Source organism: Moschus berezovskii, chromosome 16, assembly GCF_049115385.1.
Source record: "Moschus berezovskii isolate FMDL1 chromosome 16, NW_MosBer_1.0, whole genome shotgun sequence".
NCBI lineage: Eukaryota > Metazoa > Chordata > Mammalia > Artiodactyla > Moschidae > Moschus > Moschus berezovskii.
This window is the reverse complement of record NC_142475.1, coordinates 81,802,391-81,817,305: the sequence shown is the minus strand read 5'-3', so window position 1 is coordinate 81,817,305 and position 14,915 is coordinate 81,802,391.

Here is a 14,915-nt window from a genome sequence, read left to right as displayed (position 1 = left end):
AGGAGAGAGGGAGGGAGCCAGGAGGGCTCATCCCTAAGATTTTATTTCTTAGAGGAAATGAGACCGGAGGCAGAGGACAGACTGCTAAAGTTTGACAGCGGTGGTGATTGGGAGGGCCACGGCGGTGGCTTCCTGGTGTTTGGTGTGTGGCTTCTTCAATCTCGTTGAAAATATCTTATGTGTCATTTCTAGTCACTTCTTTCTGTCCTCTTCGATTCCCAGCTTATACAGTCACTCCCACGCGCATCTTGGCTTGGGGGTGGGCAGATTTTCCGCGTTATGGGACTGGCATCAACGTGCCCCCTTCTGTGCGCCCTGGGGGTGGCCTGTCCCCAGCCAGTGGCCGCGGGTCTACAGGGACGAGCTGTGCGGTGGATGCTGGGAGCAATTCACACACAGGACGTGCAGGCAAACTGGAATTTCAGATCAGCAACGGGCAATTTTTCAGAGAAAGAATGTCCCATGCATGGACTCCCTGGTGGTGCAGTGGATTCTTAAGCACCTGCCAATGCAGGGGACATGGGTTCGATCCTTGGTCCAGAAAGACTCCACAGGCCGTGGGGCGACAAAGCCCGTGCACTGCGACGACTGATGCCCGTGCTCTGGGGCCCGGAAACCGCAACTACTGAGCTCATGTGTCTAGAACCCAAGTTCTGCAACAAGAGAAGCCACCTCAATGAGAAGCCCGCATACCGCAAGAAGAGTCGCCCCGCTCACCGCAGTTGGCCCACATGCAGAAAAGACCCAGTGCAGCCAAACAGAAAAAAAGAAAAAGAATGCCCATGCAATATTTGGGAAATAAATCTTATTTGTTATTTATGCAATAAAGGATTAAACTTGCCCCCACCAAAAGGTTTGGCCTTTGCCAGCTCCTTGGAGGTGACCTCTGAGCCCTTGAAATTCCTGCCTGATGAGAGTATCTCTGTTCCCAGGGGGCTTGGGCCATGGGGCTGCTCTGTGCTGGTGAGGTGATTCTGGGGGCCCCTGAGCCATGCAGTCTCAGCTCTGCCTCCGGAGGGGCTGGAGTTTGAGGTCAGTCATGCAGGTGTCCAGTGTGCCTGGTGACCGACCCTGGTCAGCAGGGCCTCGGGGACAGTGCTGGGGCCACGGTCACTGCTGGGAGAAGCAGGGAAGGACCCAGGAGAGGCAGTGGGATGCGCGGCCGGTCCGGCATCCAAGTCCTCAACGCGGGACGAAGCCCCCCTATTCTCCTGGGCATGTGAATGTGGGAGGGTCAGACCCCCAGGCCTGGTGCTGGGTGGAGCCTCTCCTGGGCAGCCCTGGTTTCCATGTAATCCTGACACTGGACACACAGAATCCTTCCAGGAAAGGTTCTCTCGGGAAGGATTTAATTAAAGTCACCAAGGGATTTAATTAAATATAATTGCAAGATTTATTTATTTATTTATTTTTAAAGAAAAAGCAATGCCTAGATAAAAAGCCTCAAACTGCTAGCACAGTTATCCATTCTGCCTCTTGGTGTTTGACTTTTGTTGTGAATAAGTATGTGGGAAAATGCTCGAGACAAGAAAGCATATTATTCATTCGCTTGTCCATAACTTCTTAAATCATTAGATGTTTGATGATCTCTTTTCTCCTCTCCGTAACCTGGAAGATTAGAGAGGACAGGATATGCTTGGTGTGCCCAGGCTGGGGCGGTGCAGCTGGTGTGGGGCAGGGAGAGCCCCTGGGAGGATGCAGTCCCGGGCTGAGGGCCGTGTGTGGTGGGGCCCAGGCTGAGCAGGGCGGGGTGCAGGGGTCTGCTGGCCGCACCCTCAGGAGCACATGCTGTCAGCGTCTGAGTGCGTTCACCAGGCCCTTTGCCGCTGAGCCTCTGTTGCCTTCCCGAGCGGATCGTGTGGAGACAGGAGGCTGGGGCAGGGGTGTGGCTCCCGCATCAGTACCTGCTGCTCCTCTGGTGGAGTCAGGAACCCAGGGGGCCCCCTCGATGTACCAACCTCGAGAAGCAGAAGGAGCCCAGCGTGGAGCTTCTGGGAGGAGGTGACCGTGTGGAGCTGGGCGACCTTGAGCCTGTGTCTCACCCTCACGCTAGCTTTCTTGCTGCTGGTTTGTTGCGGGCGGTGCGCGGGGCAGAGAAGAGGACAAGGCTCGGCCCCTGCCCTCGGGCTCTCAGCGTCCGAGAGAGGCTGCAGGACCTGCCTCGCTGGCCATGGCCTGTGATTCTCTGGCTCCCTCTGTGACCCAGCCCCTCACCCCCACCCTGGTCTCTGCCTGGGGCTCCCAGGCTCTCGCTTCTGCCTGTGCCAGGGGACCCCTGCCTAGGGCCTGGCATGTGACTTGTGGCGGCCATGTCCTCACACGTGCGAAGGTCACAGCGTCTGAAGGCACTCCTCAGGCTCCTGCAGCTGTGAACCGGGAGGTGGTGGCTTGGGCCTTGCCCGTGGGGCCCGTCACGGCAGGCTCCTGCGTGCCTGAACCCTGGCTGGGCACAACCCGGGGTGTGGCTCGGCCCTTCTCCTGCAGCCTGGAGGGCCCTGCCCCCTGGAGCCCCAGGATGGGCTTAATAGCATCAACTTAAACCATAACAAAATAAAGAAAGCAAAGGGAAGACCAGCACATTTGTGTTGCCTGCTCCATGAGGGAAACACCCGGGGAGTGATAGCATCTGCTGCAAACAGGAGGATGCGGGCAGCCGGCTCTGTTGCTCCGCTGCCCCTGGACGGCAGAGTGTGACGCTGGTGCCTGAAGCCTAGCGGACGCCAGACGAAACAGGTCGCGGGCCGGTCCTGGGAGAGCCACGCGGGCAGCTGCGGGCCCTCCTCCTGGGCCCCTTTGTTTCGGGACCACAGCACCCTCCCAAGGGTCACCCTGGGAGCAGCAAGAGGCCCAAGACCCTCGCACTCCCTGAAGTGAACGGCCGTCCCTCGTCCCCATTTCCCAGCAGCGGACACTGAGGTTGGCGGGGTGGGGGCGGAGGTGGGGCTGCGTCCTCGCTCACTGCTCCCTCGCTTTCCTGCCAAGATGGGTGAACCTCTCCCGAGCCAGCTGCCCCGGACTTCATGGGCCAAGAGTGGCCTCTGTGCTCAGACAGGACTCAGATCCTGACCATCAGCCCCCAGGGCTCCAACCAGCATGATTTCACAGGCGGCGCGAGTGACGGGCCCGGGGCTCCGGTGGGGCAGGAGAGGGACAGCCTGGTACCCCCCGCCCTCAGCCCGCCGGCCCCCCACACCCCGCCCTCCGTTTCCGCCTCTGCAGAGACCCTGCCCACAGACTATGGAGGGTCAGGAGGGAGCGAGGCCCTGGTGTCGTCACAGTGAGAGCCCTCTCCTTGAGCTTTGCCTGCATGTCCTGGCGGGGACCCTGGAGGTCGCCCCCTTTCTTGCTGCAAACCAGCCTCAGTTGCCACAGCCCGTGAGCTGCCAGGGCCCGCGTTATCCGCTCAGCTTGCAGGCCGAGGAGTGACCGTTTGCCCTTGCCCCGCTCTGCCTCGTGTGGCCCCCTCGTGCCCTCTGGCCCCAGTCCCTTCAGTCAGACCAGAGTCTGATCTACCCCCTGCAGCTCACCAAGACCCTGACCAGGCTTGTGATTATTGTCTTCGATGTCATCACCAGTTTTCCATCGTAATGATCAAACAGGGCAGCCTGGAGACCCCCCAGAGGCCCCGGGGACACTCGTGCCTGAGGCCTCACCCTCCTGCAAGCTGGGGGCAGCAGCAGGGGCCCGGGGGGCAGGGCTGGCTCCACCCCGTGCAGCCAAGTCCAAACCATCCGGCCAAGCTGGGGTGTATGCAGCCTGCATCCCTCCCGCAGGTCCCGGGGCTGGGACGCCTGTGGCTGCAGCCGCCACCCACACCCGAGCTCGTTTCAGGGCGCTCCTTGATCCTGGCTGCGGCTCCTGGATGACAGCGGGAGGCAGCTTGCAGAGGTCTGGGCCCTGTCTTGGAGGGGAAAAGGGACAGAGGGCCACATGTGACCCTGGGGGTCTGGCCGCGGGGCGTGTTGGCCGTGCTGCACTGCAGGGGGTGGCTGCCGTGCCCGCGGATTCCCAGGCATGTGGCTGTGCCAGCTGCCACGTGCGGGAGGGGCCGCACCAGGCTCGGTCTCTGTCCCCAGAGTGCTCCGTGTCCCCCTGACCCCGGGAGCTGGAGGCACAGGACTGGGGAGCTAGTGCCAGGGCCCCTCGCCGGCTGCCCAGTGCCCGAGGAGCGATTAAACCCGACGGCCTCTCACCTCTGGGGCCTCAGAGTGCTTTTAAGAGGCGATTAGTCAGAATTTTGTAATTTCTGCTTCCTAAGTGCTCTCCCCTCACTTGGCCCTGACCTCCATGAAATTATTTCCAGGCGCCCCACTCAAAAGAGGGGCCGAGTGTCCCAGTATTCAGGCACCTCCAGCCTGGCCTTTTGCCCTGGCGGCCAAATGCACCCCAGACGCCCAGGAGAGTGGCCGCCTGCCTTAAGGCTGGGGACTTCGGCGGGGAGTCTGCCCACCCCTAGCCCTGCCCCCACTGCTGGCACCTCTTCCTGCCAAGAGCAGTCCAGGCCTGGGAGGCCCACAAGGGAAGAGACCCTGAAGCTCCTACCAGGAGCCCACTCAGTCTGCATCCCTGCTGACCAGAGCCAAGGCTCCCAGCCGTCCCGGGGGGAAGTCGGGCCACTGCGAGCGGGCCATAGACGCCCACCCCACCACCGATTCACTGCTGCCTTGTGATGCGTCTGTGGTTTCCCAGGGTCCCCCCATGGTCACCCCCGAGTTGGAGCCCCCAAGGGCAGGCCGCCCAGTGCTGGAGCTCAGAACGCAGGTGCTGCGTGGAGTGAATTCAGACCAGCCTGAGTCCAACTGATGTGACCTCACTTGTAGTGAGTCAGACAGCAGACCAGCTGTGTGGTGTGAGCTGAGCCAGGCTACCACGTGGATGGAGGCAGAGGCTGGCGGCAGGGCGCTGGGAAGGGGAGGCTTATGTCCGCGGGAGAGGCCAGAGGGTGGGACTTGAGTCACGAGAGAGAGGCTGACCCCAGGCACGGACCACGGTCACCGTCGCCCCTGGGCCTGCACCTCCGTCACACTGTAGCGGCACCTCTGTCTCCGGGCCCCAGACTGCAGACATGGTCTGCACTGCTCGCTACATCCACACTCTGCTTAAACACTGCTGCTTCCGCTTCACAGATGGACTGACGGAGGCTTGGGAAGAACGAATCCCACCGCAGGCAAGCGGCAGAGCCCAGCTTGAGCTCCAGCCTCCACCTCTGAAGCTGTGCTTTTTCCCCTGGACCACAGATCCCGACTCTGTGAGGATCAGTCTGAATTGCCGCTTCCTCCAGGCAGCCTGCTCTGACTGCTTCATTGCTTTTCTGAGTCAAGGTTTATGTCTTGACTCACGTCCTTCAAGAGGTGACAGAGGAGGGTCTCCTCACCTGGGCTGCAAATCCTGGGGAGACAAAGCAGGAGATAAGTGTGCTATGCTGTTTCCTCCCCAGTCCCGGGTCGGTTGGGCCCCTGTGAGCAGTCCTGCTCATCGGTTGACTGCAGGCCCAGAGCACTGTCGGGTGGGGCCTAGAGCCCAAGACCCTGCCTCAATCTTCCGGGACAGCCACAACCCTTGCTAGGGGCAGGCCGGGCTCAGCAGACGGGTGGACCATGGCTGCAGGGTGGTTTTTATCTGGGTTGCAAATCCTGCCTCTTCTGGGGGATGAGGCGGCCCCACATGCAGGCTCTGCAGTCCCCCGGCAGCAGCGTCACCCCTCAGTGTGCACAGTGGGCCGGTGGGGCCATCAGAGTCCCCACCGAGTGTGGGGACTCAGGAGCCCTGGAGTGAAGGGACTTCCCTGGGATCACCCCAGACTCTGGGGTGGGGGCCCAGGGCTCAGACCTGTTTGGCGTGTGTCCTGGGCTGAGCCTCTCCTGTCTCTGCGTGGAATCGGGGAGAGGCGCCCCCAGGAGGGGCCCAGGTGTCCAGGCACCCCCGTTTGGTGGCATGCCGTCCTCTGTCTCTCCGTGGGAGATGCAGGGGTGCTCCCCACTGTCCCCTGCCTGCCTGTGTGTCACGGTAAACACTGTTTGCATCCAAAGCAAATTGGCTTTAATTAACCAGCCGCCAGATTACAGCTTGGAGGAGCCAGTGGAAAGGACGGTTATTCCCAAGGGAGGGGAGTGGGGGCTTAATTAGTATGGCAGCCAGGCTGGCCCCTCCACCAGACGCCCTGTCTGCTTCCTCCCCCACGGTCTCTGGCTATGAGCGCTTGCCTAAGCTGAAGACCCGTTTTGATAAACTGTTCAGCTTGACTCCGAGCAGGCTGTCGGGGGAGTGGTGCTCAGGGATCCCCAGGTGGATGGGAGAGGGCCCATTTACTGCCAGCCATGTTTTGGGGATCGTGAGAGACAGGACAGCATCTCCATCACGGCAAAGGCCACCGACATCTCTTGATGGTTGTCACGAGTACCGTCAATCCTGGGGGCATCTCCAGAGCCGCTGTCACTACCACCATCACCATGGTTACCCACACCACCCCCACCATCACCATGGTTACTGTCACTACCAGGTCCATCACCATGGTTACAGTAACCTCCGCCGTCACCATGGTGGCCACCACCCCACCCCTGGGCTGGATGTTCTCCATCTGGCCCTTCAGGTCCACTCTCCTCTGACCCTGTGTCTTAGGAGGCTGACCTTTATGGAACGCATCAAAGAGCTGCGTCCTCCTTCTGGTGGGTTCTGCCAACACTGGAGGGTGGGGATGGGTAGGAGGAGAAGGAGGAAGGGGAGGAAGACTCTAGGAGAAGGACGAAGGCTGTGGTCCTTGGAGGAGACTCGGTCAGAGCCGCCCCCTACCCTCTGAGCTGGGGGGGATAGGAGATTCAGCCAATATCACATCAGACATACTCATCCTGAGAAAGTATCCCTTGCTTGCTTGAAACTCAAATTGAACCAGGCGTCGTGTGTTTTAGCATCCTATGTGCACAGGAGGGTGTGAGTAGCGGAGCTCCATGGTTCTGGGGGCCCCCATTTCTCCAGCTGTCTAGTGCTCAGCCCGTCATGCAGGCTGTGAGTGCAGGTGTCCCCTCCCGCCTCCATCCCCACCCCGACAGCACCCGGTAGGCTCCAACACGCCCGCAGGAACCCCAGAGCAGCATCCAAAACACCCCAGCATTGGTGCTTCCTAGTTTCCAGAGCTGGGGACTTGGAGGAGCAAGGTGGGGTGGATGAGGCTGGACCATGCTCTTCCCTGGACTCAGCCTCCTGGACTAACCCTTTCAAGCACTTCTGAGAGACCCGAGAGGTGGGGAAGAGGCCCTGGGGAGACCACGGTGACAGAGGTGCGGCCTCTAGGAAGGCGGATGCTGGCCTCCAGACCAGGGGGACTGTCCATGGCACGGCTGGGCCCTTCCCTCCAGGAGGCGGGAGGGGTGGACAGAGGCTGGGTGGGTGTGGTTGATGAGGAGCCCAGTTCCAGAGGCTACAGGGCTGGGATCTGACCCCCAGGGGCCCGGCCCAGTCTCCTTTCTCCTGTGTCCACTTCCTGTCCAAGCCTGCCAGGCCCCCGGGATAGCCCCCGACGCATGCGTCCCACAGTGTGGAAGCAAACAGAACACTCATGAAACCAGGAGTGACAACGTCTCCTCTGTCAGGTTAGGGCATGAATTTCGGCTTCCATCCTCACCTCTGGTGTGGAAAGGCCTCCTCAGCAGGGGTTGGGGGAGCAGAGGACTGACTGATGGGGGGTCTGCCCAGGGCCATGTTGAGATGGGTGTTCACAACCACGAAACTATGAGCCCCCCCAGTCCTCACATTCTTTGCCTGGCAGCCGCCATATGCCTAGACCCATTTCACAGCCAGGCAAGCTGAGGCAGGGATGGACGAGGGGCCTACAGGGAGGTCTCCCGGTGGGTGCAGACCTGGTTCTCAGGGTTCTCTCTGACATCAGAGTCTGCACTCTCCTGCTTCCTTGGACCCTGATGGTGACGGGGACATCACTGCCTCTCCAGCCTGTCCCTGTCTGTTGCTGCCACTGGGACATTGCAGACCCAGACTGCTGCTTCTCTGAGTGATGAGGGTCAGATCTCTCAGGGCTCCTGCCTGGTTCCCAGGGGTCCAGGCTGCCATCTAGGCATCAGCCTTACAAGGGAGGGTCGGAGGTGGCTGGGGAGCAGAAGGGCAGGGTTTGAGTTGCCGGTGTGCCCGGCCCTGCCACTCGGGATGTGACCTCAGGAAGGCCCCCTCTCTCCCTGGAGCCTCAGCTATTTGTCTATAAAATAGAGAGCAGGTGGGGTGGGTCCAGACAAGATGCCGTCTGTGAAAGCAGTGGCTAACGTGGGGCTTCTCTGCCATCCCAGAGGCCAGGTGTCAGGGGCAGAGGGGCAGGCTGCAGCCTCTAGCCCGGAGGTCAAGTCTGGATGCGGAGTCCCGTGGACGCAGGCCCGGCCGCCTCTCCCTTTCCACTCCTGCCTGAAGTGCCCACGGCGTCGGTGAGCTTTTCTCTGTTACTTCCTGGAGGAGTGGCTTATTATGAGTCTGAGCGCCCGGTGATAGCAGTGCTTTGGCTTGTTTTATGCCGGCCACATAATGCATAGACATTTTAAATCTTCTTGGCTATGCATGACTGTGTCCTAGAGGAGTAAAGAATAAACACGACTGGGGGTTGAGCTGCCCGTTTCACGCTGCAACAGAGAATTTAAAATCCCTTTCACGGCCGGCAGCTGTCCCTCCTCCTGTGTGTCCTCTGGTTGCTGGGTGGGCAGGCTGGGCCTGGGCGTGCACGGCGAGCCTGTAGGGACCCCGGGGTCTTTCCTACCAGGAACCAGGCTCCTGGACTCGGCCTCTCCACCTGTTTGCGTTTGCTTTCTCTCTCCATGTTCCGTTCTCCAGTGTGAGGGGCAGAAACAGCTGGAGTTCCTAGCAGGACGCTCCTTAAACATTTTGCTGGTGTGATGGGCACGCAGATTGGCCAGGCGGCCACTTGCCTGCTTTGCCTCTGGGGTGAGCTGCACACACTTGTGGGCACAGGCCCGTGTGGGCAGGGCATGTGCCCATCCAGGTTGGCTCATAGTTTAGATCCCTGACTCAGGCCTGGGGAACCTAACACCCCCACCCCAGGCTCTGCCCAGACAGATGAATCAGACTCTACAGGGCAGCCCCGTGTCTGCGCTGTTAAGAAGTGCCCAGGAGATGCTCATGTGAGCTGGAGTGGAGGATCCTGACCCAGGTAGGCTCAGGAGGGTCTGGTAAGGAGGACAAGCGAGAATCAGAGGCCAGTGAGGGCAAGGACCCTCCAGTTTCACAGACCCGAACTCCCTGGGACCCTCAGAAGGTGGCTGACAGGCCCTCCCGCTACCCCGGGAGTGAGAGGCGGTCCACAGCTCAGTGCCAAGCTGGCCTGCTGGCCTTTGATCAGAATGTTCATTCTGAAAGGTGAGGACAAAAGGGGCCCAGGCCCCCCGCCTGCATCCCCGGCTCCAGCAGCCTGAGGGTGGCTGCACTCCCTGGACCTCAGGCGTCCTCCTGTGCCCGGGGGTGTTTGGCAGTGGTGGCAGTAGCAACTCCCAATTGGCCCACCTACTGGCCGCCCCTTTGCTGCGCCCCAGCTGCCGAGGGGTCAAAGCGGAGCCAGGCAGGTGAGGGGAATGGGGCAAGGATAGCTGCCACTCGGCTAGGGCAGCGGAGGCCACTGTTGGGGACTCTGAGGGCAGAGGGCAGGGGTGCCTGGTGCTGGGCTGTGTTGAAGGGACACTGCCAGCCTGATTCTGCAGCTCAGACCCCCCTGGGACCTGATTTGCCCCTGCCTGTGTCCTTCCCTTGTTGGGGCCTGAGTGGGTTGAATGGTGTCCCCACAAATTCACATCCACTCAGAACCTTGGAATGCAAACTTACTTGGAATAGGGCCTTTGCAGATGTAATTACAGGCTTCCTTGTGGCTCAGATGGTAAAGACTGCCTGCAATGCAGGAGAACCAGTTTCAATCCCTGGGTCAGGAAGACCCCCTGGAGAAGGGAATGGCAACCCGCTCCAGTATTCTGGAGAATCCCATGGGCAGAGGAGCCTGGTGGGCTACAGTCCATGGGGTTGCAGATGAAATTAAGGTGAGGCTCCCGAGATGAGGTCGGTCTGGATTAAGGTGACCCGTAGAAACGAAGGCACAGACACCAGGGGGCAGTGGCCTGGGCACACATCATACTGTCTGTTCACTGGTGGAGAGGGTGCAGGGGAGAATGTCTGCTGCGGGGCGGGGGCTGTGGGCCTGGCCAGACCCGAGCCTGGACATCGGGTGATGAGCCCACAGCCCCACGGCAGGTCACCCTCCACAAGGCAGGTTGCAGGGGAGGCCAGGGCCCTTTGTAGCCCTGGGAAGAGCTCGATGGGGCATGTGGCCCATTATGGGGGCCAAGGGACACAGGGCTAGGCCATGAGGGCTTCACAGGGGAGGTGATACCAGGGCTGAGCCCTAGGCTGGGTGGGAGTGGCCGGCAGAAGCAGGGTGGGCTCTGGTCAGAGGTTCAGTGGGGCAGAGTCCCTGGTGACTGGCCCTAGGCTGCAGAGGAGCCCAGTCCTGCGGTTACAGAGGCCAGCAGCACGAGAAGCAAGGCCCCAGAGGTGTGGCTGGGCCTGGAGGGCGCATTCCTCCAGGAGGCAGGGCGCAGGGTCAAGGGTGGAGTGGGAGGCCCTGCGGACTGGACCATGGAGGGAGCAGGGGAGGGGTTGGGGCTCCACCAGGACGACAGGGGCCTCTGAGGTGCTGGGAGAGTGTGCAGCTCATCTGTGTGTGTGTGTGTGTGCGTGCGTGTGCGCCCATATTCCCCGAGAGAACACGCGGCCCCAGCGTTCATGGCTGTGGGTGCATATCTACTGCTGCTGGGGAGAACTCCGCAGTCCGCGTCTCCCGTTCATCACGCAGTCGTCAGTTTAAGTCAGGCTCGCCGCGCCTCAGGCCCTCTGAGCTGGGTCTGCATCTGCTAGAGCGGCAGGGCCCCTCCGTCTGGCCCCTGCTGGCCCCACCAGTTCCCGTGAATCCTACAAGCCTTGCTTGGAGCCCCGGGATCAGCCTCCATCCCCGTGCGAGCAGGCCCCCCAGAACGTCCAGTAGTGGAGCTGGCCGGGATGGTCTGGGCCATGGGGACAGCACCCAGCCATGTGGGGCCTCCTCCCAGCTCTTACAGCGGCTTGGCCTCCGGGCTCTGGGGCTTCTGTTCTGTCTGACTGAATGCTGTTCGCTCAGCCACAGCGAGGTGGGTTTGATTGCTGCTGTCTTTGACCTGCCTGCCTGACGGTCACTGTACAGCCCCTGTATTATAAGGCAGGGCCTGGAGGAAGGCGGCCATCTGTGTGTGACATGCAGGGCAGACTGTACCCAGTCAGCAAAGACGTGTTGGGTCACATGAAGGTTGAGTGAGTCCTGCTTGGTGACAGAACTCGAAGACATTGTGTGGAGACAAGTGGCCACCCCATCCCCCAAGGCCCCACCACTGCTCTGACCCCAGGCTGGTGAGGGGCTGGGGTGCCCAGCGGGCACCAGCCCATCCCAGGTGGACACCGTTGGCCCTTGAGACAGAGTCCTTCCTGAACAGTGGGGCACCTGTCAGACGCAGGAGTGTGACTTGGCCCTGTGTCACTCAAGGAGGAGGGCTGCCTTCAGAACCAAGGAGCCCCATTGGAGGATAGCATCTCTGCCCGAGCTCTGGGACCATCAAGATGTTTCCACCATGGAGCGAGCAGCTGAGTGGGGTCAGGGGTTGTGTGTCCCCCATTCTCCAAACCCCAAGGGTCTGTCCAGGCCTGAGTCTCAGCAAACCCACACTGGGCCCCAGCTCAGGTTCCCCCACCCCACCCAGGCACTCCTCTTGCCCCGCATGGCTGTGCTCTCCAGCCTGACTGAGTCCCGGTCTACCGCCGGCCCCTCGCAGGGTCAGAACAGAGCTCTTGCACGATGTGGGGGGCCCTGTGGGCGTAAAGATGACCCGGAGCCCAATCCCACTCTGGCGCCGATTTACCGAGTCTCTCTCATCGCCCATGTGTGGCTTCATCTTTGTGCCGAACGTCAGCTCAGTCCCACAGGTGGCTGTGATTAGCCCTCGTTTCAGAGGAGGGGACTAAGGCTTAGTGGGAGGCAGCGTTGGTCGAAGCTGGCTGGCTCTGGCCACCCCTGACTCCAGCGGCTCCTCGGATGTCTGACTCCACCAGACACTGAGTTCTAGAGGGTCATGTTGCTTTCCAAGCCAGGGTTGATAACATTCAGATGTCCCGGCTGCTGCACGAGGAGGTACCCCTCCAGCTGTGAGTGACTTATGTGCCATGTCAACACACCGCCCAGGAAGACAGGGAAACCCCAGCCACGCCACTAATTACTCTTCTCACATGAGGTAATGATCGTTAATGTGCACTGGATCTCATTAATTAACTCCTTGACTTTAATTAGCTTCTTGCCTATTTCACCTGACATAATATATTATCAGAAATGTCAACTTTGCAGAGCGTCTGCCTCTTGGCACAAAGTGAGATGCGTCACACAGATGTTGTGGTTTGATCCTGCGCCGTGTGGACGCGCCACCGGCGGAACACAGAAATGTCTAGATAGAGGATAGGAGTCCCCTGTGCTGTGTGGACGCGCCACCGGCAGAACACAGAAATGTCTAGATAGAATACAGAGATCCCTAAACACCGACCGAGACTTCATCGTCGTGATCAGGTTTGTCCCCAGTTGCAGCACCGTGGCTCTTTTTGTCCCCCGAACACACAGCTGTTGATAAACGCAACAGCAGAGCTCCTGAGCACAGAGCAGTGTAATCTGTGGGAACCTGTTAAGTTTCTGCCACGGCGGCTACTGGGTTCCACTAGGGCGTGCCAGGCATGGGAGGTGAAGACGGAGGACCACCGGCTGGGAAGACTTCCTCTGCTTTTAGACGTGTCGGGACGACAGAGGCCCTATTGTTAATGGGGCCTGTAGGGGACAGGTCCGTAGTGCCGAACACTCAAGGCTTCCTCTATCACCATGGCCACCGTCACCACCTTCACCACCGTGCCGGTGACCCCCTCCAGCTTCGCTGTCCCCGTGCTCACACCGTTCCACCGCCGTCCCTAATACAATGACCGTCAGCGTCGCCCTCACGGTGCCGTCATCTCAGAACTGCCCCCCGTGGGCAGCGCTGCAGCATCACAAGGCCATGTCCACCGCTGTCATCACTGTCATTCTCGCCGAACGTCTGGACCACGCTCCCAGCACACCCCCATCTCAGCATGACTTGGGGCCTTCGGAGGCACTAAGGTCTGTGGAGAGGGAAGCTCACATCAGTGATGGTGGCCGGAGAAACCCAGAGTTCCCGAGCCCACCGACGGTGCTCCATCCCCTGTGCAGACGCGTGATTGTGACACGCACGATGTGATCGCCGCTCCAGGTTTGTTCATCACCTCCCTCTGGCCACCTGCTGGGACCACGGTTGGCCTCTCCTTTGGCTCCATGGCCACACCCCAGTACCTGGCCACTTGGAGATGGACTGAGCGTGGGTCCCTGAGGTTGCAGACTGGCTTTTCTCCACTGTGCGTCTCGAATCCCCAACGCAGGGTCCAACATAGTCAGACAGAAATGGGAATTACATGCAGGTTGGAGCTGGGCCCCATCACATCAGAAATTGTCAACAGCATGAATTCCGTAGCCAAGATGGTCATCAGACACTTGGAGAGCAATGGAGGCTCCCGGCAACGAAGTCCGCCTCGCGAGGGTGGGGGCGGGGGCAGAGAAGTGAGCAAGCCTTGTCCCCTGCAGCCTCAGTGCCAGTAATCAGTCCAGCTGAGTAGAAGCGTTTGACTTAATTTCATACCTCAGTAGGCATTCAGATGGAACACGGAACTATTCGCCAGCCCTTTGTTTAGCTGAGTCCTGGCACTGTCACCCCTTAAATCATCTCTGCAGGGGACTTCTGACTGTTCAGATGCAAATGCTCCCCTGACCCCTTCTCTCTGCAGTACCTGCGCACACACAGGTCACACACACACATGCATCGCATGCTGGCATCACAGTCACACACGCTTCACACAACACACGCACACAAACACACACACATCACATGCTGGCATCACAGTCACACACACACACACACACATCACATGCTGGCACCACAGTCATACACACACACACACACATCACATGCTGGCATCACAGTCATACACACACACACGCACACACACACACACACATCACATGCTGGCATCACAGTCATACACACACACACACACATCACATGCTGGCATCACAGTCATACACACACACGCACACATTCATCGCATGCTGGCATCACAGTCACACACGCTTCACACACACACACGCACACACACACACACATCACATGCTGGCATCACAGTCATACACACACACACGCACACGCACACACACACACACATCACATGCTGGCACCACAGTCATACACACACACGCACATTCATCGCATGCTGGCATCACAGTCACACACGCTTCACACACACACACGCACACAAACACACACACATCACATGCTGGCATCACAGTCATACACACACACACACACACACACACACACATCACATGCTGGCATCACAGTCACACATGCTTCACACACACACACACACACACACACATCACATGCTGGCATCACAGTCACACACGCTTCACACAACACACGCACACAAACACACACACATCACATGCTGGCATCACAGCCATACACACACACACACGCACGCTTCACATAACACACGCACACAAACACACACACATCACATGCTGGCATCACAGCCATACACACACACACACGCACACACACACACACACATCACATGCTGGCATCACAGTCACACACGCTTCACACAACACACGCACACAAACACACACACATCACATGCTGGCATCACAGTCATACACACACACACACACATCACATGCTGGCATCACAGTCACACACGCTTCACACACACACACACACACACACACACACATC